Here is a 26,580-nt window from a genome sequence, read left to right on the forward strand (position 1 = left end):
CAGCTGCCAGTCTAATTTACATTTCTCTTAACAAGCAATTTACAACTAGGACAGATCAAAGCACATGAATTAACCTATGGATTGTATTTGAAACCAGGTTATATGAGCCCTATTTTAGCAAAAGGCTAATAGGAAGCTTAGAACCATACAGAAATTTTAACTGAAAAGTAGTGTATATCCTCTCCATGGCAAGAGTTGGAGGTTTGTTCACAGATACTCACATAGGGTATGTGCTATTAGTGGCTTCTTGCTTGTGATTTCCAAAGGCTGCCCAATCACAAGCAGAGTCTCCCTAGAGCAAAAGAAGTCAGAATAAGTGTTGGGGGTTCGTGGAATGAGCACGTGCTGGAAGTCTGGGATCCAGTTCCCAGGCTGCATCTGCCATTGACATGCTGTCTTGGGGTAGCATTATCTTGGGAAAATAACTTTCCTTCTCAGAATATGCATATCCTCCTGTAAAAAAGGAGCCCGTCAAAATAGATGTGAGATTGCAAACAATATACATTTTGTTTGTGAACTCAGATTGATCATGAATCTCTGTTGAAAAGAATTCTGACGCTACATCGCTTTCAGTACCCAAGCAGGGTGTTGTAGTGGCGTATGTGTCATATTTTGTCAAGACTATATTTACTGAGTCTTTGGATCCTAAAAAGGGCACTCAATGTTCATTCTTTCATTTAAATTTTATTTCAGTGTCTCAGATCCAATAACACAGCAGAAGGCTACAGGTTAATATTGGGAGTGATGTGTTATGAGTAAGAGCTTTAAAGTTTAACAAAACCAACTTCAAATCCCTGGTCTCCTACTGTCTTGTTTGTGAGATTTGGGGCAAATTATTTATTCTCTCTATGCTCTACTTACCTCATCTTCAAGTGTCAAAAACAATATCTACCTCATAGATACTTATTGCAATAAATTGAAAACAATGCATATAAAAAATTTAGTGCCAAATTTGCTACATGGTAAATATTGCACATGTGGCAGTAAGTCTTGTTGTTACTGTTGGGAAGGAGAATGTTAAGTGTCACAGCATGAGGAGATGGGTGTGGGAGATCTTGAGGAAATTCTCCATAAACATGGCTGTGGACCGAGAATTGAGAAACTTGGCAGTACCTAGAAATAACATGGATTTCATATCATCCTGCAAAATTCTCCATTAATTAAGATTTTTAGTTTTAGCCTTTTGTGCCCTCTCCTAAGTCATAACTTTCTTTTCTGTAAAATGAGCATAACAACACGGGTTGTAACTTCCTTTTGTTGACCAATTACTATGTGGCAGGCATTGTGCTAGGATCTTTGCATTCATTGTTTGATAGAACCCTGAGAAGAGCCCAGGAAGGCAGCTTTATTAGCCCCATGATAAAATGGAGACTTACTGTGCCCAGGTTCACCCAGGTAGAAGATGGAAGAGCTGAGATTCGAACCCCAGGCTACCTGAATCCAAATATCTGATCTTAAATACCCATCATGTTACATATCTCAGAGCCTTATGATAGGGATTAGATGGAGGAAAATACTCAGTGTAGTTCCTGATATATATGTGTTTATTAAGAAGAGTTACTGTTCCTCCCCCCTGACTCTTAGCATAGCTTTCAAGCCAGGCCAAATGTTACCCATAGGAATACTTTCTTGCCTTAATGGTGGGACCTCAGCTGTCAGACCCTGATGCTTAGCTATGCTATTTCATATTGAATTTACATTTTTAGTTCCAACTGAAAGCTGAATTTTCTGAAACATTTTAGTCATTGACCACCTCCATGCTCTCCTCTTAAAGTTTTTCAAAACTGTATAGGCTTCCAATGACCACACTGTCACATGGCTACATCAGTTGAGCTGCCTCTACAAAGGAGGTTTGTGCAACCTCAGTATTTGTTCTATCCTCAAATAAAGTGTGACAAAGGAACACCTACTATCACTTTGGTACCTATAGGAGACACACACACACACACCCCAGAAACATGCCTTACTCTACTATTAAAAATTCAATATCTTTCATCTTTTTTCAGCAAGGTTATTTCCTTTGTTGGTTTGTTTATTTGCTTTTTTTTTCTTTAAAGAGCCGAACTAAAGGGCTTTTCCTCTTAGTGGCCCATGGAACGAAAAGCTTTACTGCTTTACATACTGTGTTTTGCTAAAGCAATCAGTTCTCACAGCCAATTCATAAGAATTCTGGCTCTGTAATAGAAAGAGCTGCCATTTGTAGACTTGTACTATGTGCCAGGTAATTGAGTAAGTGTTTTATATAACATAACAACCTTGTGCGAAAGGTATTATCATCATCTTGCCTTACCAAAGAAGACAATGAGGCTTAGTGAAATTAAATCACTCCCTAATAGCACACAGCCAATAAGGGACAGGGTGTTCCAGTCCCGACAGTCTGAGCATTTGACTATTGTGCATAGTTCTCTTTCACCTTTACATTTTTATTGCCGAATCCACATGAGATAAACATTAAAAATAAGGGCTTATATTTATTGAGTGTTTACTGCACGCTGTGTACTATTTTATGTTATTTATGTCATAATTCCTATTACTCGTATCTCAACCCTATAAATTATGTATATTATTTGTCCCCATATTATAGATTTCTACTGAGGCATGAAGAAATGAAATTATTTGTACAAGCCTATACAGATGAGTTAGTAATAGATCCAAGATTTGTACAAAGTCAGTGTAACTGCAAAACCTATGCATTTAACCACACAGGGTACCACCTGCAGTAAAAATGCAGAGACTTCTTTGCTCCTCCTGTTTGACCCTATGTAACGTACATGCTGTCTTGTATTTTCCATTCCCAAAGAGTGTGTACTGTTGCAACACATTTTCTGTTTCAGTCTTAAAATAAAAAAAGTTTTTTCTTCTCTCAGGGGACAGATATACTATGGAGATATACATATATTTCTGTGAGCTTATTTCACGCACACAAAGAGAGCAAACATCATTTATTTATCTCAGGAGAAATCTGGAAATCCCAGGCCTGACTAGCTTCCAACTACTCCTCAAGTGGAAATTGTGAAAGAAAAAATATGTTGCTATTTTTGCCTTCCTCTCCACTACCACAGGTCTTTGCTTCTCACTCTCAATCGCATGGCCAACTCCATGCCTTTTGTAGAACACTGACTCATTGTAATGCACAATTGCATTTCCTCTTGTTTTATTCAGAACAAGTATGCACTCTCTAGTTCGTCTTTTACTTCTTTTTCCATTTAGTTTTCACATTACCTACTGGTTTGCTGGCTCCATAACATGTTTCTGATGAGGTAGGACACATATAGAAATGACCAAGAAGACACAAGAGCTCATATGACAACTATGACTATCTGCCACCACTTGAGATTCTCCTGGGATATATGCCCTTAGAATCTTATTGCCCTATACTCCCTGTCATCTTGCTTAAGCCCTCTCAACAGTTTTTCCTTTACCTGTCACAAGGATCAGTAAAAGCATTTTGCTTAAATGGATAATTGAAAGATTGGGTTGTTTTTGTGCCAGTGTTAACAGGGTCATAGAATTCAGTGGCAGGAATGATGAATATGGAATCAGAACTTCTCAGTTCTACTGTGACTGTCTAGTTATAAGATCTGGATTTTTTTCCCTCAAATTGGATATAAGAACAGTTGTTACACAAGATTCACAGGGCTTTTGGACATTCACCTTGAGTTTTAGGTGAGAAAGGATTGTGGAATTATTAAGGACTCTACAAATGGAACCTCCTCTGGGCAAGCTCTACACACTTTAGTGAGGCTAAGGATGGATGAGAGCCATAGTCAATGGTTCACGCCACTACTAGCAGCATGAGCCAACTGACAGAATCCATCACTGAGTAAACAACATTTACTGAGCACTTGGTATGTAGCAGCCACTTTACTAGGTGTCAAAAGGAGACAGAGTAATAAGGTACAGTAAATCAGTCAGAGCCTGCTTGTGGAAACCTGTTACATGCTGGTCATTGTGATAGGTCCTAGGCACACGTGTGAAAGGCTGTGTAGTATAGCTTCCTGGAAGCAAAGCAAACAAGAAATTTAAACATAATGAAGTGGAAAAAAATAGAAGATCCTAGGGCAACACATTAAAGGGCTACTTGATTCAGACTAGTGGTATAAGGGAAGGCTTTGCAAAGGAGGTACCATGTACAGTGATATCCAAAGAAAGATATATTGATATTCTAGGGTTGTTGTAACAAAGTCCCACAAACTAGTTAACTTAAAACAACAGAAATGTAATCTCACAGGTCACGAGGTTGAAAATCCAAAATCAAAGTGTCCACACAGGTTCCTTCTGGAGCCTCTGAGACAGAACCTGTCCATCTCCTAGCTTCCGGTGGCTGCAGGCAATCCTTGGCTTTCCTTGGCTTATAAATTCATCACTCCAATCTCTGACTCCATCTTCACATTGCCTTCTTTTCTGTATCTCTGTATGTCCTTGTCTGTCTCTTACAGGGACATCCTCATGGGGTTTAGTGCCCCTCCTAATCTAATATAATCTCATTTCAATAATTATCCTAGTTACTTCTGCAAAGACTGTATTTACAAATAAGGTTTTATACTGAGGCTCCAGGTAGACATGAATTTTGGGGGGACATTATTCAATCACTACAAAGGAGTAGGAACTATGTTAGAGAATAATTGGTGAAAGGGCATTCCAGGCAAAGAGAACAAAATATGCAAAGTCCTAGAATGAAGAAAGAGTATGGCACACTCAAGATATGTTTTGAAAATGTCAATGTGGGGGAGGAGCTTCAAGATGGCAGAAGATTAAGACGTGGAGATCACCTTCCTCCCCACAAATACATCAGAAATACATCTACATGTGGAACAACTACAGAACACCTACTGATTGCTGGCAGAAGACCTCAGACCTCCAAAAGGCAAGAAACTCCCCGTGCACCTGGGTAGGGTAAAAGAAAAAAAAAAAAAACAGAGACAAAGAATAGGGGCAGGACCTGCACCAGTGGGAGGGAGCTGTGAAGGAGGAAAGGTTTCCACACACTAGGAAACCCCTTCGTGGGCAGAGACTGCGGGTGGCGGAGTGGAGAACCTTCAGAGCCACGGAGGAGAGCACAGCAACAGGGTGCGGACGGCAAAGCGGAGAGATTCCCGCACAGAGGATCGGTGCCGACCAGCACTCACCAGCCCGAGAGGCTTGTCTGCTCACCCGCCGGGGCGGGCATGGCTGGGAGCTGAGGCTCGGGCTTCGGTCGGATCCCAGGGAGAGGACTGGGGTTGGCTGTGTGAACACAGCCTGAAGGGGCTAGTGCGCCACAGCGAGCCTGGAGGGAGTCCGGGAAAAAGTCTGGAGCTATTCAAGAGGCAAGAGACTTTTTCTTGCCTCTTTGCTTCCTGGTATGCAAGGACATGGGCTTAAGAGCCACGCTTAAAGGAGCTCCAGGGACGGGCGTGAGCTGCGGCTGTCAGCGCAGACCCCAGAGATGGGCATGAGATGCTAAGGCTGCTGCAGCCACCAAGAAGGCTGTGTACAAGCACAGGTCACTATCCACACCTCCCTCCCAGGAGCCTGTGCAGCCCGCCACAGCCAGGGTCCTGTGATCCAGGGACAACTTCCCGGGAGAACACATGGCGCACCTCAGGCTGGTGCAAAGTCATGTCAGCCTGTGCTGCTGCAGGCTTGCCCCACATCTGTACCCCTTCCTTCCCCATGGCCTGAGTGAGCTAGAGCCCCCGAATCAGCTGCTCCTTTAACACCATCCTATCTGACCGAAGAACAGATGCCCGCAGGCAGCCTACATGCAGAGGCAGGGCCAAATCCAAAGCTGAACCCCAAGAGCTGTGCAAAGAACGAAGAGAAAGGGAAATCTCTTCCAGTAGCCTCAGAAGCAGCGGATTAAATCTCCACAATCAACTTCATGTACCCTGCATCTGTGGAATACCTGAATAGACAACGAATCATCCCAAATTGAGGAGGTGGACTTTGGGAGCAACGATATATACATATTTTTTCCCTTTTTCTCTTTTTGTGAGTGTGGATGTTTATGCTTCTGTGTGTGATTTTGTCTGTATAGCTTTGCTTTTACCATTTGTCTGAGGGTTCTGTCCATTTTTTTTTAATTACTTAAAAAATTTTTTTTCTTAATAATTATTTTTCATTTTAATAACTTTATTTTAGTTTATCTTCTTCTTTTGTTCTCTTTTTTTCTCTTTTATTCTGAGCCATATGGAGGACAGGCTCTTGGTGCTCCTCCCAGCTGTCAGGGCTGTGCCACTTATGTGGGAGAGCCAAGTTCAGGACACTGGTCCACAAGAGTCCTCCCAGCTCCACGTAATATCAAATGGTGAAAATCTCCCAGAGATCTCCATCTCAATGCCAAGACCCAGCTCCACTCAACGACCAGCAAGCTACAGTGCAGGACACCCTATGCCAAACAACTAGCAAGACAGGAACACAACCCCATCCATTGGCACAGAGGCTGCCTAAAATCATAATAAGGCCACAGACACCCCAAAACACACCATTAGATGTGGCCTGCCCACCAGAAAGACAAAATCCAGCCTTATCCAACAGAACACATGCACTAGTCCCCTCCATCAGGAAGCCTACACAACCCACTGAACTAACATTAGCCACTGGGAACAGACACCACAAACTACAGAAACTACGAACCTCGAGCCTACAAAAAGGAGACCCCCAAACACAGTAAGTTAAGCAAAATGAGGAGACAGAGAAACACACAGCAGATGAAGGAGCAAGGCAAAAAACCACCAGACCTAACAAATGAGGAGGAAATAGGCAGTCTACCTGAAAAAGAATTCAGAATAATGATAGTCAAGATGATACAAAGTCATGGAAATAGAATAGAGAAAATACAAGAAACGTTTCACACGTACCTAGAAGAACTAAAGAGCAAACACAGGTGAACAACACAGTAAATGAAATTGAAAATTCTCTAGAAGGAATCAGTAGCAGAATAACTGAGGCAGAAGAACCTCAGTATAAGTGACCTGGAAGATAAAATAGTGGAAATAACTACCACAGAGCAGAATAAAGAAAAAAGAATGAAAAGAATTGAGGACAGTCTCAGAGACCACTGGGACAATATTAAATGCACCAACATTAGAATGATAGGGGTCCCAGAAGAAGAAGACAAAAAGAAAGGGACTGAGAAAATATTTGAAGAGATTATAGTTGAAAACTTCCCTAATATGGGAAAGGAAATAGTTAATCAAGTCTAGGAAGCATAGAGAGTCCCATACAGGATAAATCCAAGGAGAAACACACCAAGACACATATTAATCAAACTATCAAAAATTAAATACAAAGAACAAATATTAAAAGCAGCAAGAGAAAAACAAAAGTAACACATACGAGAATACCCATAAGGTTAACAGCTGATTTTTCAGCAGAAGCTCTGCAAGCCAGAAGGGAGTGGCAGGACATACTTAAAGTGATGAAAGGGAAAAACCTACAACCAAGATTACTCTACCCAGCAAGGATCTCATTCAGATTTGACGGAGAAATTAAAAGCTTTACAGACAAGCAAAAGCTAAGAGAATTCAGCACCACCAAACCAGCTTTACAACAAATGCTAAAGGAACTTCTCTAGGCAGGAAACACAAGAGAAGGAAAAGACCTACAATAACAAACCCCAAACAATTAACAAAATGGGAATAGGAACATACATATCGATAATTACCTTAAATGTAAATGGATTAAATGCTCCAACCAAAAGACATAGACTGGCTGAATGGATACAAACACATGACCTGTATATGTGCTCTCAACAAGAGACCCACTTCAGACCTAGGGACACATACAGACTGAAAGTGAGGGGATGGGAAAAGATATTCCATGCAAATGGAAATCAAAATGAAGCTGGAGTAGCAATTCTCATATCAGACAAAATAGACTTAAAAAAAAGACTATTACAAGAGATGAAGAAGGACACTACATAATGCTCAAGGGATCAATCTAAGAATAAGATATAACAATTGTAAATATTTATGCACCCAACATAGGAGCACCACAATACATAAGGCAAATACTAACAGCCATAAAAGGGGAAATCGATAGTAACACAATCATATGAGGGGACTTTAACACTCCACTTTCAACAGTGGACAGATCATCCAAACTGAAAATAAATAAGGAAACACAAGCTTTAAATGATACATTAAACAAATTGGACTTAATTGATATTTATAGGACATTCCATCCAAAAACAACAGAATACACATTCTTCTCAAGTGATCATGGAACATTCTCCAGGGTAGATCACATCTTCACATAAATCAAGCCTTGGTAAATTTACGAAAATTGAAATCGTATCAAGGATCTTTTCTGACCACAATGCTATTAAACTAGATATCAATTACAGGAAGAAATCTTTAAGAAATACAAACACATGCAGGCTAAACAACACAGTACTTAATAACCAAGAGATCACTAAAGAAATCAAAGAGGAAATCAAACAATACCTAGAAACAAATGACAATGACAACACAATGACCCAAACCTATGGGACGTAGCAAAAGCAGTTTCAAGAGAGAAGTTTATAGCTATACAGCCTACCTTAAGCAACGAGAAACATCTCAAATAAACAACCTAACCTTACAACTAAAGCAATTAGAGAAAGAAGAACAAAAAAACCCCCAAACTTAGCACAAGGAAAGAAATCATAAAGATCAGATCAATAATAAATGAAAAAGAAATGAAGGAAACAAAGCAAAGACCAATAAAACTAAATAGCAAATAGCAAAGATCAATAAAACTAAAAGCTGGTTCTTTGAGAAGATAAACATAATTGATAAACCATTAGCCAGACTTATCAAGAAAACAAGGGAGAAGTCTCAAATAAATAGAATTAGAAATGAAAAAGGAGAAGTAACAACTGGCACTGCAGAAATACAAAGGATCATGAGAGATTACTACAAGCAACTATATGCCAATAAATTGGACAACCTGGAAGAAATGGACAAATACTTAGAAATGCACAACCTCCGAGACTGAACCAGGAAGAAATAGAAAATATGAACCAACCAATCACAAGCACTGAAATTGAAACTGTGATTTATAATCTTCCAAAAAACAAAAGCCCAGGACCAGATGGCTTCACAGGCGAATTCTATCAAACATTTAGAGAAGACCTATCTCCTATCCTTCTCAAACTCATCTAAAATATAGCAGAGGGAGGAACACTCCAAATCACATTCTACAAGGCCACCATCACTCTGATACCAAAACCAGACAAGGATGTCACAAAGAAAGAAAACTACAGGCCAATATCACAGATGGACATAGATGCAAAAATCCTCAACAAAATACTAGCAAACAGAATCCAACAGCACATTAAAAGGATCATACCCTATGATCAAGTGGGGTTTATCCCAGGAATGCAAGGATTCTTTAATATATGCAAATCAATCAATGTGATACACCATATTAACAAATTGAAGGAAAAAAACCATATGATCATCTCAATACATGCAGAGAAAGCTTTCGACAAAATTCAACACCCATTTATGATAAAAAACCTCCAGGAAGTAGGCATAGAGTGAATTTTCCTCAACATAATAAAGGTCATATATGACAAACCCACAGCCAACATCGTCCTCAATGGTGAAAAACTGTAATCATTTCCACTAAGATCAGGAACAAGACAAGGTTGCCAACTCTCACCACTAGTATTCAACATAGTTTTGGAAGTTTTAGCCACAGCAATCAGAGAAGAAAAGGAAATAAAAGGAATCCAAATCAGAAAAGAAGAAGAAAAGCTATCACTGTTTGCAGATGACATGATACTCTACATAGAGAATCCTAAAGACGCTACCCGAAAACTTCTAGAGCTAATCAATGAATTTGGTAAAGTAGCAGGATACAAAATTAATGCTCAAAAATCTCTTGCATTCCTATATATTAATGATGAAAAATCTGAAAGTGAAATTAAGAAGACACTCTCAGCTACCATTGCAACAAACAGAATAAAATATCTAGGAATAAACCTACCTAGGAGGCAAAAGACCTATATGCAGAAAATTATAAGACACTGATGAAAGAAATTAAAGATGATACAAATAGATGGAGAGATATACCATGTTCTTGGATTGGAAGAATCAACATTGTGAAAATCACTCCACTACCCAAAGCAATCTACAGATTCAATGCAATCCCTATGAATCTACCACTGGCATTTTTCACAGATCTAGAACAAAAAATTTCACAATTTGTATGGAAACACAAAAGACCGTGAATAGTGAAAGCAATCTTGAGAAAGAAAAATGGAAGTGGAGGAATCAGGCTCCCTGACTTCAGACTAAACTTCAAAGCTACAATAATCAAGACTTTATGGTACTGGCACAAAAACAGAAATATAGATCAATGGAACAGTATAGAAAGCCCAGAGATAAACTCACGCACATATGGTCACCTTATCTTTGATAAAGGAGGCAAGAATATACAGTGGAGAAAAGACAGCCTCTTCAATAAGTGGTGCTGGGAAAACTGGACAGCTACATGTAAAAGAATGTAATTAGAACACTCCCTAACACCATGCAAAGAAATAAACTCAAAATGGATTAAAGACCTAAATGTAAGGCCAGACACCATCAAACTCTTAGAGGAAAACCTAGGCAGAACACTCTATGACATAAATCACAGCAGGATCCTTTTTGACCCACCTCCTAGAGAAATGGAAATAAAAACAAAAATACACAAATGGGACCTAATGAAACTTCAGAGCTTTTGCACAGCCAAGGAAACTTTAAACAGGACGAAAAGACAACCTTCAGAATGGGAGAAAATATTTGCAAATTAAGCAACTGAGAAAGGGTTAATCTGCAAAACATACAAGCAACTCATGCAGCTCAATATCAGAAAAGCAAACAACGCAATCCAAAAATGGGAAGAAGTCCTAAATAAACATTTCTCCAAAGGAGATATATAGATTGCCAACAGACACAGTAAAGGATGCTCAACATCATTAATCATTAGAGAAATGTAAATCAAAACTACAATGAGATATCATCTCACACAGGTCAGAATGGACATCATCAAAAAATCTGCAAACTATAAATGCTGGAGAGGGTGTGGAGAAAAGGCAACCCTCTTGCACTGTTGGTAGGAATCTAAATTGATACAGCCACTGTGGAGAACAGTGTGGAGGTTCCTTAAAAACTAAAAATAGAACTACCGTACGACCCAGAAATCCCACTACTGGGCATATACTCTGAGAATATCATAATTCAAAGAGAGTCATGTACCACAATGTTCATTGCAGCTCTGTTTACAATAGCTAGGACATGGAAGCCACCTAAGTGCCCATTATCGGATGAATGGATAAAGAAGATGTGGCACATATATACAATGGAATAGTACTCAGCCATAAAAAGGAATGAAACTGAGTTATTTGTAGTGAGGTGGATGGACCTAGAGACTGTCATACAGAGTGAAGTATGTCAGAAAGAGGATAACAAATACTGTATGCTAACACATATATATGGAATCTAAAAAAAAAAGAAAATGGTCAGAAGAACCTACCTAGGGGCAAGACCGTAATAAAAATGCTGACCTACTAGAGAATGGACTTGACGGTAAGCTGGGACAAAGTGAGAGAGTGGCATTGACATATATACAGTACCAAACGTAAAATAGGTAGTGGGAAGCAGCTGCATAGCACAAGGAGATAAGCTCAGTACTTTGTGACCACCTAGACTGTTGGGATAGGGAGGGTGGGAGGCAGGGAGATGGAAGAGGGAAGAGATATGGGGACATATGTATATGTATAACTGATTCACTTTGTTATAAAGCAGAAACTGGCACACAATTGTAAAGCAATTATACTCTAATAAAGATATTAAGAAAGAAAAAAAAATGTCAATGTGCTGAAGGAAGGAGGGCTAAGGGAGAATTGAAAGAGATAAAGATGGCCAGAATGTAGGGTCTGTAAATGAAAGGATTCAGACTTTTTTCTGAGAGTAATGGGAGACAGTGATGTTTCAGATAAAAGATTAGCATCATACATACTGTACTTCAGAGAAATCATCCTGGCTTTGGGTAGAGAATTGAGCATGAAGACAGTTGAGGATAAGACTCTAGTTGGGAGGCTGCTGCTGGAGTGGAGGTGAGAGAGGATGGTGGTGAGAGTCATAGGAGTGGCCATCCAGAGGGAGATAAGCTATGTATTTGGGAAAGAAATAAGATACTTAGTTAAAAAGGATTTGCAGGACTTTGCACTTAAAAAAATGTAACTATGAAAGGTGATAGATGTTAACAAAACTTCCTTTGATGATTCATTTTGTAATAAATATATATATATATGTCAAATCATTATGTTGTACATCTTAAACTAATACAACATTGTGTGGCAAGTTTATCTCAACAAAACTGGTGGGGAAAGAAAGAAAAAAAGGGAAAGAAAGGACTTGCAGGGGTTAAGGTTAAAGGGAAGGCATAGAAATACAGATTTTTATATGACTTAATTTTTCAGGGATTTTTTTTCCCATCTCCTAGTGGGTGACTAAATTCCCAACTGATTGCAGTGATTTTCCTCAGAGATAAAAGTGTTTAATATAAAGAGTGACAATATTGGGACAATTTCTTTAGATTCCTCCTGTGTTCATTAGAATTCTTTTGCTTCAAAATAACAGTAATTGAATATTAACTAATGTAAAAAAATAAGACTTTATTTACTCACATACTGAAAAGTAGGCTAAAGGCTTGGCTAGATCTTATGATTAAAGCACAATAGTCACAATTTTTTCTCTCTTTGTATCCCTCAATCCCACTGTTTTTTTCAGCCTGGCTTTATTCTTATATAAGCTCTTTCTCTGATGGTGGGAACAAAGTCAGCTGCAGCTCCAGCTTACATAAATTTTATACTCATAGTCCCTGAGAGCAAAAAAAGAGTCTCCCCCACTAATTTTGTTTAATTTCTTGGGAAGAGTCTAATTGTCCCAGGTTAGATCTTATTTCCATCCCTGAGCAACCTCTACCCTCAAGTAAATGGAATACTCTCTTAGGCCTGGACCTTGTGACAAAATTTGGGAACGAGTGAACTCATCTGAGCCTCATGGACTGAACAGATTACTATGGGATGAGTAAGAGATGGTTCCCCAAATGAAGGGCTATGAAATACACAAAAATTGTAACCAAAAGTAACAGATATTCAACACACGCACTGCATTGGTTGAAAGCAAAAGCAATTGTCTTAAGGCAAGGAAAGAGTAATACTCTTAATTCATAATTTATTCCATCAGCTTTTGCTATTGCCTAATTTATCCTTCCATCCATCTATCCATCTATCCATTCACTACATGTTTATGAAGCATCCACCACTTAAAAGTAGCTAAGGAATTTTCAAAACTAAATGACCTGTGATTTTTTTCCTCTAGTTGCCTAAGATCAAAGGGGAAGACAGATATTGCAAATACATATTTGGGTAGGAATTAGGCAATATACAGAGATGCTGGTTTATTAATATGGATCAATTCATTTTTGTTCAATGAATGAATAAGTGAATGAATGATCCCAAGCTGCTTAATTAAAATATTTACTTTCAGAAAAACGGGGAGAACAGATGCTTCATAACTTCTAAGCAGGTCAGAATGAAATATTCAGTAACAGTATAAATAATTAACTACTAAATATTAAATATAGGATGAATATTCTATTTGGGAATTCAAGAGCAGTGTTGTGAAGAAAGTGGCATTTTAATGGGGACTTAAACACTGGAAACACTAGGTATAAGAGGCAAGGAGGTATGAAATGGTATGAATAGTTGAAAAAATGATAGGTGACTTGTATGGCCAAAATTCAGGATACCTAGAAGGTTGGAGAAAGGGATATGACCAGAAAGATGGTATGGAGATAAATTATGGAGAATATTGGACTTCAGATCAAGAAATGTCAGCTATTTTCCATAGATATTTTGAAGCAACTGCAGTTTGGGGTCAAGAAATTGAATCATTTGTGAAATAATCTATGTTTCAAAGATAACTTAGAGAAGAATAACTGGTATTAATAAGTGCTGTCATCCCTAAAATCAACCCAACTCTTTTGACCCTTCCATTTAGCTTCTATATCTGTGGGAATCTGTGAAGAAATTAGACATTTTAAAATATTTAAGAACATTTTCTCTGAAAAAAATAGACTTTCACTAGATGAGCACTTTAGTAGTAAAAATTAATCTTTTTTAGAACTGTCACCATTCCTAGAGAAGAAGCTAAAGTCTGTGATTGCTTGGCCTACTTTGCTTCAATTTATTCAAGACTAAGTTGCAGCAAAGGCCAGGAACACAGAGTCCTTAATACCTTCATGTTTTTACCTAATGCCATTGGGGGAAATCTCCAGAACCTTTTAGCAGTCTCAGAACTTCTGTTAAACATTAAGTAGGCCTGCATTTTAGCAGTCAGTCTGTGAATAGGTTTGTTCCATTTCCACCTCTGTTAACATGCCTTCATTCTCACTTTCTTTGTCAAGAGAAGAGATACCAAGGAATTTGTGTTTGGGGGTCTAGGGAAGGTATCTTGAAAAACAAGTGTACTCTGAAAGAAAGGAAAGTGAGAAAATGTTCATCTTCAGATTTTAGTTTTTCCTCTTTGGGACCAGGGTTCAAAGGCATCAGCCTACAGTTGTAAATTGACACATGCAGTACAGAAAAGAGTCGTTAGAACTGTAAGCTCGGTGAGAGTGGCATTTCTCTATCTGCACCGGCAACAACATGATTCATGTAACCACACCATGTCTTCCCTGAAGACAGACAGCCCCCACGTGAGATGTGATCCTGCTGCTAGCAAGTGGGATGTGAGTGATAAGCCCTTTGAGTGCAAGGCATCAGTTCTCACTTTGGAAGGTCTGGCCCACACAGCTACCCCGGCCAGTCCCACATACCCTCACCATAAGGAGAAGTTCAGAGCGTGTTAAAACAAGAAGAAACTTTGTAGACCACCGCATTATTTTTCCATGGAGAAAATAAGACTGAGAGATGCTGTTCATTGTTGGTCACTATTGACACTATAGCTACTAATGCTGAAAAAGTATAATCTCTTGTGGGTGAATAGCACTTTACAGTTTATGAAGCATCTGCAGGCCTAGTCTCACCTCCAATTTTCACAGCAAGTCACTGAGGTGGTATTTATCACCTCTATTTTATAGATGAGAAAACTAAGCATCAGAGAAGTTAAAGCAAATCATCTAGGACCAAAGAGCTAGCAAGAGTTAAAAGCTGAGTCTGAAATTGCGCTATTCTGAGTATTAGGCCACAACCTTTACCCCTACATTATACTGCTTCTCAAATAATGTCCCTCAAATGACTCTTTGTTCAGTGTTATTATGAGAGATTCCAAGGGAGAATTCCAAAAGATTTCCCTGAGCTCCTAGGAAATCAGAAGCATGGAGTTTCTACTGAGTGCAAGACTAGGTACAGAAGAGAACATGGTATATTAAATACTATTTCCATCACAGAAAATTTACACTGTAACTGGGGACACTAGAGCAGCACAGGTTAAACAGAAAATTCAAAGTGAGCCACAATTAAGTGCTGAGTGGTTCTAGCAACATTCAATGCAGGAGTTGAGAGAAGTGAATGATGAGTGAAGGCTAAAGAAACACAGAAAGGCTTACAATAAAGCCTTACAGAGAGATGAAAAGCTAGGGCTTTAGTGGCACATGAACCTGGGTACATGAACCCAGCACCACTTTATACTACCTGCTATTTTGGATAAGCCACTGAAGACCTTCAAACCTCCACTTCCTCATCTGTAAAGTGTGGTAACTTGTATATCTTGGGGTTGTGATGAGGACCTAGTGGGATAAAATATCCAAGTGCTTTGCATAAGTTTGGCCCAGAAAAATTTCTATGAGGCTTTAACAAAGACATGGAAGTTAGACTGGCACAGCTGAGTGTGTAAGATGTTAGCGGCTGGTCCACTTGGTGCATGTGATAGTTAGGCAAAGAATGCAGCCACACATCTTTGTGCATCCTGCTTGGCTACAGGTTTGCTTGGGCTGACTTTGGCAATCTTGGTGGATACTGACAGAGAGGTGTGAAAAGCCCTGGGCTGATTGTTATACCTAGAACATCAATATTTGTAAATGGGTGCTTTTAGAGCTTAAGAAGAGGCTTAACTCAAGCCTGGGTTTGTAAAGGAAATCAGTGGAGTACTCTGAGGTCAAACATCAATACTTCTGAGGCAGTGATGGCTAGAAACAGGAGATGATCTGCCTACTCTAAGAATACCAAAAATTTCTCAGAGATGTGAATAAGTCTCTAGGGCAGATTCTTCCTTTTCCTGTGAGGGATCACTTAGAGAGTTCTCTTGATCATACTACTGGCTTTCAAACATTTATTTGATATTAGTTAATTGGGCCATGAATAGAGATGATATAATACTAACACAGCAGGCTTTGGTTATAAGTGTTTGGTTTAATAACCTAAGTGAGTACCTTAATGAGAGACAGTGCAACTCTGAAAAAAAAAAAATTGGCAGAGATATGGGAAGGAGGCTGGAGGATTGCCTTAGTTTCCTAGGGCTGTTATAATAAAGTGCTAAAGATTGGGTGGTTTAAAAATAGAAATTTATTTTCACACAGTTATGGAGGCTTGAAGTCCAAGGTCTAAGTGATACCTTTCTCCATGGCTTGTAGATGGCTATCTTTATGAACATGTGGCATTATCCTTCTATGTGTGTCTTTGTCCAAATTTCATCTTCTTACAAGGATACTAGTCACACTGGATTAGGGTCCACCATAACGGCCTCATTTTAACTACCTCTTGCTGTATATCCAAATACAGTTATGGTCTGAGGTCATTGGGGTTAGAACTTCAACACATGAATTTGGTGGGAACATAGTTCAGCCCATGACAAAGATGCTAATTGCGGATTCCCTTGACAGATGAAGAAACAAAAAATTGAGGCCAAGGCATTGGTGGAAGATACAAAATGAGAGAAATAGGAGAGGTGTTATGAACATGGCAAAAATCTGGGCCACAGTGAGCAACAGCCCAGAAGGAGCTTCTTGTGACAGATGATGATCAATTTATGGGGAGGAGGGAACAATAACTAATTTTATGTCGAACTGTCCTCCTCTCAATTTACATGACTCTGTATTATCTTCAACTTTTAGGGAAATTTATTATCCACCACAACTTGGTTTTAGCCTCTTGTTAGCACTGTCTTGGGAATGAAGGGAGGTGCTACAGTGGTCAAAATTTTAAGGCAGAACAAATGGAAGAGAGTGAAATGACAATGAGAGGCAGTGACAAAACCTCCAAAAGTGACAGTTGGGAGGAGCTAAAAGTAACAGTTCAGAGCAAGAATGGAGAAGAAAAACCAGGACATATAATCACTCTTCTGGAAATATATAGAAATATTGGGAGGGGTTGGATTTTTTTTGGAATTCATGTAGGATCAGGTTGACTTATTTTACTTTATATGATGTTTATCTACTATATAAAAGATCTTACGGGAGAAAACATGATTTCTCTATAATTACATAAAAGAGGGTGGAGGGGGGCCCCTCCTGAATTCTTCCAGTTTGGCCAGCTTGTCAGCACCATGTTCCTTACCGGAAACCCTGTTGAGAGACAATTCATGCAAGCAGTTATTATCGCACCTGGCCAGGGCGGGTGGTTTCGGTCCAAGGTTCCCAAACAATCTAGTGACAGATGAAGCCAGCATCCTTTGGGACTGTATCACAGTAACAAGTCTTCTGTTCAAGGTCCTACTTAACACGCAGCTGGTACTGTGAAGTGCAGTGGCCAATTGTTCCTTCAACTTCTGAAGGACTGTCTCCTAGAGAAGCGGTGTGGCTGACAGGGTCTTTGTGCACCAGCTTGGTGTCAGGCCTGAGCCTCTGAGGAGGCAGAGCTGACTTCAGGACATGGAGCACCAGACACCTACCAGCCTAATGTAACATCAGTTGGCGAGAGCTCTCCCAGAGATCTCCATCTCATTGCTAAGACCCAGCTCCACCCAATGGTCAGCAAGCTCCAGTGCTGGAAGCCCCATGCCAAACAACTAGCAAGACAAGAACACAACCCCACCCATTAACAGAGAGACTGCTAAATCATACTAAGTTCACAGACACCCCAAAACACACCACCAGACGCAGCCCTACCCACCAGAAAGACAAGACCCAGCCTCATCCACCAGAACACAGGCACCAGTCCCCTCCACCAGGGAGCATACACAAGCCACTGAACCAACCTTACCCACTGGGGGCAAACACCCAAAACAACGGAAACTACAAACCTGAAGCCTGCGTAAAGGGGACCCCAAACACAGTAAGTTAAGCAAAATGGGAAGACAGAGAAATATGCAGCAGATGAAGGAGCAACGTAAAAACCCACCAGACCAAACAAATGAAGAGGAAATAGGCAGTCTACCTGAAAAAGAATTCAGAGTAATGATAGTAAAGATGATCCAAACTCTTGGAAATAGGATGGAGAAAATACAAGAAACGTTTAAAAACGATCTAGAAGAACTAAAGACCAAACAAAAAATGATGAACAACACAATAAGTGAAATTTAAAATTCTCTAGAAGGGATCAATAGCAAAATAACTGAAAGGAAGAACAGATAAGTAACCTGGAAGAAAAAAATAGTGGAAATAACTACCACAGAGCAGAATAATGAAAAAGAGGACAATTTCAGAGACCACGGGAACAACGTTAAATGCACCAACATTCGACTTATAGGGACCCAGAAGAAGAGAAAAAGAAAGGGTCTGAGAATACATTTGAAGAGATTATAGTTGGAAACTTCCCTAACATGGGACAGGAAATAGTCAGTCAAGTCCAGGAAGCACAGAGAATCCCATACAGGATAAATCCAAGGAGAAACACGCCAAGACACATATTAATCACACTATCAAAATTTAAATACAAAGAAGAAATATTAAAAGCAGCAAGGAAAAAGCAACAAATAACATACAAGGGAATCCCCATTAGGTTAACAGCTGATTGTTCAGCAGAAACTTTGCAAGCCAGAAGGGAGTGGCAGGACATATGTAAGGAAATGAATGGGAAAACTCTACAACCAACATTACTCTACCAAGCAAGGATCTCAATCAGATTCAAATGGGTAATTGCGGCGAGCCGTTTCTGACCGGCAGAATAACGAGCCGCCACACGCAAGATTCTTCTCGTATCACACTTTATTGGAGCACAGCTTGGTTGAAGAAAGATGGAAGGAAGACCCCGCAATCCTAGAGCAGTCTGCTTATATAGGGATTAAGAACATGTGTCGCTCTGTGATTGGCTTTCGCCGATGGTGCGATTTGTGAGCCAGCATCGGATAGGTCGCCTCATTAGTATACTTAGCGCAAGCGCAGTGGCCACAGGAAGGATGACTCAGCTTATTTCAGCTTCCTGCTGCGTAGCAGTTAGCTGACCGCGCCCTACATCTCCCCCTTTTTTATTTATTAGAACACCAAACAGAATGTAGCCCGTACAAGTGTTCACCTCATGATGTGCTCACTGTTCGAGGGCAGTTTTCTGTTGGCATGTTTGAGACTCAGAATAATGGCTGATTCCCTATAGAGGTGCGATGGCGACAAGGCCTCTCTGTGCAAGGGCAATCAGGACAATGAATGACTCCCTATAGAGGTGCAATGGCAACAAGGCCTCTCTGTGCAAGGGCAATCAGGACAATGAATGAATGACTCCCTATAGAGGTGCAATGGCAACAAGGCCTCTCTGTGCAAGGGCAATCAGGACAATGAATGAATGACTCCCTATAGAGGTGCAATGGCAACAAGGCCTCTCTGTGCAAGGGCAATCAGGACAATGAATGAATGACTCCCTATAGAGGTGCAATGGCAACAAGGCCTCTCTGTGCAAGGGCAATCATTTCGAATTATTCAGGGCGGAGAGCCAGGCTGCGGGAGAATCTCCTTCATTAATAGCCAGAAGTGCCTGAGTGAGCAGGACCCTATCTCGATGTGCCCTGATGCGCACACGACAGACCAACCAGAGACACAGCATAATCCCAAATACACAGCAGACTCCAAAGATTCCTACCCCCACCCACTCCCCAAAGAAAGAAAAGGCAGAAGAGAGCCAAGAGGCAAAATCTCCAAAGGCAACGGGCTCCAGCCCGGCAGCACTCAGTTGCACAATTTGAATAATCCTTTGTGGAATTCCAACTAATACAAAGACTTCGATTAAGAATCATCAGGAACATCCAACTCAGCATCTTCTCCGAAGTTTTCTTCAACAATTCTCGTCAGTCTTGATGGCACCCAGATCGGATCTTGATCCTGTGGGGAGACACTAGAGATCCCCTGACTGGACTACTCACCGACGGTTCACTCCGTGTGTCGAGTTCTGAATCGGTCCTCCATGCAGGGCGCGAAGTTCCCGGGTTTCGGCACCACTTGCGGCGGGCCGTTTCCAACCGGCAGAATAACGAGCCGCCACACGCAAGATTCTTCTCGTATCACACTTTATTGGAGCACAGCTTGGTTGAAGAAAGATGGAAGGAAGACCCCGCAATCCTAGAGCAGTCTGCTTATATAGGGATTAAGAACATGTGTCGCTCTGTGATTGGCTTTCGCCGATGGTGCGATTTGTGAGCCAGCATCGGATAGGTCGCCTCATTAGTATACTTAGCGCAAGCGCAGTGGCCACAGGAAGGATGACTCAGCTTATTTCAGCTTCCTGCTGCGTAGCAGTTAGCTGACCGCGCCCTACAGGTAATTAAAACCTTTACAGACAAGCAAAATTTAAGAGAATTCAGCACCACCCAACCAGCTCTACAACAATTGCTAAAGGAACTTCTCTAGGCAGGAAACAAAGGGAAGGAAAAGACCTACAAAAACAAACCCAAGACAGTTTAAAAAATTGTAATAGGAACATACATATCGATAATTACCTTAAATGTAAATGGATTAAATGCTCCAACCAAAAGACATAGACTGGCTGATTGGATATAAAAACAAGATCCATACATATACTGTCTACAAGAGACTGACTTCAGACCTAGGGACACATACGGACTGAAAGTGAGGGGATGGAAAAAGATATTCCATGCAAAAGGAAATCGAAAGAAAGCTGGAGTAGGAATTCTCATTTCAGACAAAATAGACTTTAAAATAAAGACTATTACAGGAGATAAAGAAGGACACTACATAATGAGCAAGAGATCAATCCAAGAAGAAGATATAACAATTGTAAATATTTATGCACCCAACAGAGGAGCACTTCCATACATAAGGAAAATGCTAACAGCCATAAAAGGGGAAATCGACTGTAACAAAAAAATAGTAGGGGACTTTAACACCCCACTTTCACCAATGGACAGATCATCCAAAATGAAAATAAGTAAGGAAACACAAGCTTTAAATGACACCTTAAGCAAGATGGATTTAACTGATATTTATAGGACATTCCATCCCAAAGCAACAGAATACACATTCTTCTCAAGTGCTCATGGAACATTCTCCAGGATAGATCATATCTTGGGTCACAAATCAAGCATCACTAAATTTAAGAAAATTGAAATCATATCAAGTATCTTTTCTGATCACTATGCTCTGAGACTAGATATCAATTACAGGGAAAAAAAACTGTACAAAATACCAACACATGTAGGCTAAACAATACACTACTAAATAACCAAGAAATCACTGAAGAAACCAAACAGGAAATCAAAAACTATTGCGAAACAAATGGCATTGAAAACACAACGACCCCAAACCCATGGGATGTAGCAAAAGCAGTTCTAAGAGGAAAGTTTATAGCAATAATATCCTACCTCAAGAAACAAGAAAAATCTCAAATAAACAAGCTAACCTTACACCTAAAGCAATTAGAGAAAGAAGAACAAAAAATAACCTAGAGTTGGCAGAAGGAAAGAAATCATTAAAGTCAGATCAGAAAGAAATGAAGGAAACTATAGCGAAGATCAATAAAACTAAAAGCTGGTTCTTTGAGAAGATAAACAAAATTGATAAACCATTAGCCAGACTCATCAAGAAAAAAAGTCAGAGGACTCAAATCAACAGAATTAGAAATGAAAAAGGAGAAGTAAAAACTGACACTGCAGATACAAATAATCATTAGTGATTACTACAAGCAACTCTATGCCAATAAAATGGACAACCTGGAAGAAATGGACATTCTTCGAAAAACACAACCTACCGAGACTTAACCAGAAAGAAGTAGAAAATATAAACAAACCTACCACAAGCACTGAAATTGAAACTGTGATTAAAATCTTCCAACAAACAAAAGTCCAGGACCAGATGGCTTCACAGGCAAAGTCTATCAAACATTTAGAAAAGAGCTAACAACTATCCTTCCAAAATATAAACTTGTACACTCTTCCAAAATATAGCAGAGGGAGGAACAATCCCAAACTCATTCTATGGGGCCAGCATCACCCGGATACCAAAACCAGAAAAAGATGTCACAGAAAAAGAAAGCTGCAGACCAATATCACTGATGAATATAGATATAAAAATCCTCAACAAAATACTAGCAAACAGAATCCAACAGCACATTAAAAGGATCATACACCATGATCAAGTGGGGTTTATCTCAGGAATGCAAGAATTCTTCAATATATGCAAATCAATCAGTGTGATAAACCATGTTAAAAAAACTGAAGGAGAAAAACCATATGATAATCTCAATAGATGCAGAAAAAGCTTTCAATAAAATTCATAACCCATTTATGATCAAAACTCTCCAGAAAGTAGGCATAGAGGGAACTTACCTCAACATAATAAAGGCCATGTATGAAAAGCCCACGGCCAGCATCGTTCTCAGTGGTGACAAAGTGAAACGTTTTCCTCTAAAATGAGGAACATGACAAGGATGCCCTTTCTCACCACTGTTATTCAACATAGTTTTGGAAGTTTTAGCCACAGCAATCAGAGAAAGAAAAGAAATAAAAGGAATCTGTATTGAAAAAGAAGAAGTAAAGCTGTCACTGTTTACAGATGACATGATACTATACATAGAGAATCCTAAAGATGCTACCAGAAAACTACTAGAGCTACTCAATGAGGTGGTAAAGTTTCAGGATACAAAATTAATGCACAGAAATCTCTTGCATTCCTATACACTGACGATAAGAAATCTGAAAGACAAATTAAGGAAACACTCCCGTTCACCACTACAACAATAAAAAAGTCAAATACCTAGGAATAAACCTACCTAAGGAGACAAAAGCCCTGTATTCAGAAAACTATAAGACACTGATGAAAGAAATTAAAGATGACATAAACAGATGGAGAGATATACCATGTTCTTGGATTGAAAGAAACAACATTGTGAAAATGACTATACTACCAAAAGCAATCTACAGATTCAGTGCAATCCCTATCAAACTACCACTGGCATTTTTCACAGAAGTAGAAGAAAATATTTCCCAGTTTCTATGGAAACACAAAAGAATAGCCAAAGTAATCTTGAGAAAGAAAAATGGAGCTGGAGGAATCAGGCTCCCTGACTTCAGACTGAACTTCAAAGCTACAGTAATCAGTACAGTATGGTACTGGCACAAAAACAGAAATGAAGATCAATGGAACTAGATAGAAAGCCCAGAGATAAACACACGCACATGTGGTCACCTTATCTTTGATAAAGGAGGCAAGAATATACAATGGCGAAAAGACAGCCTCTTCAGTAAGTGGTTCTGGCTTAGCTGATTCACCTCAAGGAGCACCTGGAGAACATGTGACTTTCTGATATAAGTCACAAGAGTTTATACTGTAGGGGAAAGTTGAGTACATGACTTTGTGATTTGGGATTAGGCAGCAGTTTAATCTTTAACCAAAACTCATGATTTTCCATGTCATTTGCTCTTGTATTTTTACTTGAATGATTTTGAGCAAGTTGCTGAACCTTTATGTGCCTTGTTTCCTCATCTATACAATGGGATTGATATACTACATAACTCATAGGTTTGTTGTGTGGATTAAATAATATCCTTATGCGTTAAAAAAAAGTGGTGGTGGGAAAACTGGACAGCTACATGTAAAAGAATGAAATTAGAACACTTCCTAACACCATACACAAAAATAAACTCAAAATGGATTAAAACCTAAATGTAAGGCCAGACACTATAAAACTCTTAGAAGAAAACATAGGAAAAACACTCTTTGACATAAATCACAGCAAGATCCTTTTTGACCCACCTCCTAGAAAAATGGAAATAAAAACAAAAATAAACAAATGGGACCTAATGAAACTTCAAAACTTTTGCACAGGAAAGGAAACCATATACAAGACGAAAAGACAACCCTCAGAATGGGAGAAAACATTTGTAAATGAAGCAACTAACAAAAGATTAATCTCCAAAATATACATGCAACTCAATATCAAAAAAACAAACCAATCCAAAAATGGGCAGAAGACCTAAATAGACATTTCTCCAAAGAAAATATACAGATTGCCGACAGACACATGAAAGTATGCTCAACATCACTAATCATTAGAGAAACGCAAATCAGACCTACAATGAGGTATCCCCTCACACCAGTCAGAATGGACATCATCAAAAAATCTACAAACAATAAATGTGGAAAGGGTGTGGAGAAAAGGGAACCCTCTCACACTGTTGGTGGGAATGTAAATTGTTACAGCCACTATGGAGAACTGTATGGAGGTTCCTTAAGAAACTAAAAGTAGAACTACCATATGACCCAGCAATCCCACTACTGGGCATATACCCAGAGAAAACCATAATTCAAGAAGAGCCATGTGCCACAATGCTCATTGCAGCACTGTTTACAATAGCCAGGGCATGGAACCAACCTAGATGTCTATTGACAGATGAATGGATAAAGAAGATGTCGCAACTACATACAATGGAATATTACTCAGCCATAAAAAGAAACGAAATTGAATTATCTGTAGTGAGGTGGGTGAACCTAGAGTGTGTCATACAGAGTGAAATAAGACAGAACAAGAAAAACAAATACCGTATGCCAACACATACATGTGAAATCTAAAAAAAAAAAAAAAAAAAGGTTCTGATGAACCTAGGGGCAGGACAGGAATAAAGACACAGATGTAGAGAATGGACTTGAGGACATGGGGAGGAATAAGGGTAAGCTGGGATGAAGTGAGAGAGTGGCGTGGACTTATATATACTACCAAATGTAAAATAGATAGCTAGTGGGAAGCAGCTGCATAGCACAGGGAGATCAGCTTGGTCCTTTGTGACCACCTAGGGGGTGAGATAGCGAGGGTGGGAGGGAGATGCAAGAGGGAGGGGATATGGGGATATATGTATACATATAGCTGATTCACTTTGTTATACAGCAGAAACTGACACAACATTTTAAAGCAATTATACTCCAATAAAGATGTTAAATTAAAAAAAAAAAGAGGCTGGGGGATTTTAACATATAGAAGTTGATGCATCAGTCAAATAGGTTTTTATTGTTATTGCTTTCAACTCTAAGCTTTTGCAACATATTTCCAGCTTCTAAACCAATAGTTTTCAAAGATATTAATTTGGGATAGCTCTTGGTAGCACAAACAGAGCTCTTTTCTAACTAGGAATAAAGAGGAAACATGTAAGGAAGATCAGAAGGTACTACAGTGAGTCCTGGGGTAAACAGATCTAAAAGATTTTATAACGATAAATGGGCAAAACCAAAGTCTGAGAGGGTAACTTCTCTCCTCAGAACCTCCATGACTACTGATTTCATTAGGATGAAGTTCAGTCATCTCACCATAGCTGAAACTCCTGCTTCTTCTGGTCTCACCCACCGCTGCCACCTTACCATGTACCACTGTTTCCTTCATTCTGAACCATCTATGCTGGCATTCATTTCCCCCTTCCAACATGCCCGTCTTGTTTCTGCCTTAGTACCTTTGTCTAGGAGTCCATTCTGCTCTTCATTCTCTTCCTTCAGATCTTCTCACAGGTTCTCCCTCTTATCATTCAAATTTCATCTTAAAGGCCACCTTCCTCAGTAAGGCTTCTCTGATTACTCTAAGGAAGCCATCATCATTACTCTAAGATACTGATTACTCTAAGATACATTACTCTAAGATACATGATTACTCTAAGATACCCCACCATCATCATTAATTATTAATTACTAGTTTTTTTCCTTATTTTTAAATGTATTTTGTGTTTATGTCCATTAGGATAGAAGCATCTATAGGGGACGGAGCTTATTTTCTTGTTCTTCACCATATCCCCAGCAGAGGAAACATTTGTTGAATGAATGAGTGAGTGAGTGAATGTCACCCTCATCCACGTTTGGGAGCATAGAATCCAGATATGCACAAACCCCTCTAAATATATTGGAAAGCCAGATGTTCAAAACATTCACCTTGGCCAAATATTAAATCTCCTCCTCACTAAAGTTTTTTTTTTTAACATCTTTATTAGAGTATAATTGCTTTACGACTCACTAAAGGTTTTAATCAGAATTACTTTTCTTCTCACCCCCCAAAAAAGCTTTAAAATAATTTACAAACCATAGAATTACTTGCCTTGAAAGAACAACTAAAGAGTTTAGTCCAGTTATCCCACTTATTGCTTCATATGCCACTGCATTACTCGTACTAAGAGGTTTTCTCATGTCTACATGATTATTTCCGGTAAGTGAGGACCGCCCCCCACCACACACACAAGATAGTCCAATTTATCTTCTGACAACCTC

General features: G+C 39.4%; 1 protein-coding gene across 1 annotated transcript in view; it reads right to left on the reverse strand.

The window, feature by feature from the left end:
• Positions 1–264: 264 nt before the first annotated feature.
• Positions 265–26,580, reverse strand: part of PRELID2 (PRELI domain containing 2) — a 764,348-nt gene continuing 738,032 nt past the window's right edge. Inside the window, exon 18 of the mRNA XM_079916212.1 lies at positions 265–292. The gene's annotated coding sequence lies outside the window, so the exon portion shown is untranslated. The remainder of the gene's footprint in view (positions 293–26,580) is intronic.

The sequence above is a fragment of the Stenella coeruleoalba genome (genome assembly GCF_951394435.1).
Source record: "Stenella coeruleoalba genome assembly, chromosome: 3".
In the NCBI taxonomy this organism is placed as follows: domain Eukaryota; kingdom Metazoa; phylum Chordata; class Mammalia; order Artiodactyla; family Delphinidae; genus Stenella; species Stenella coeruleoalba.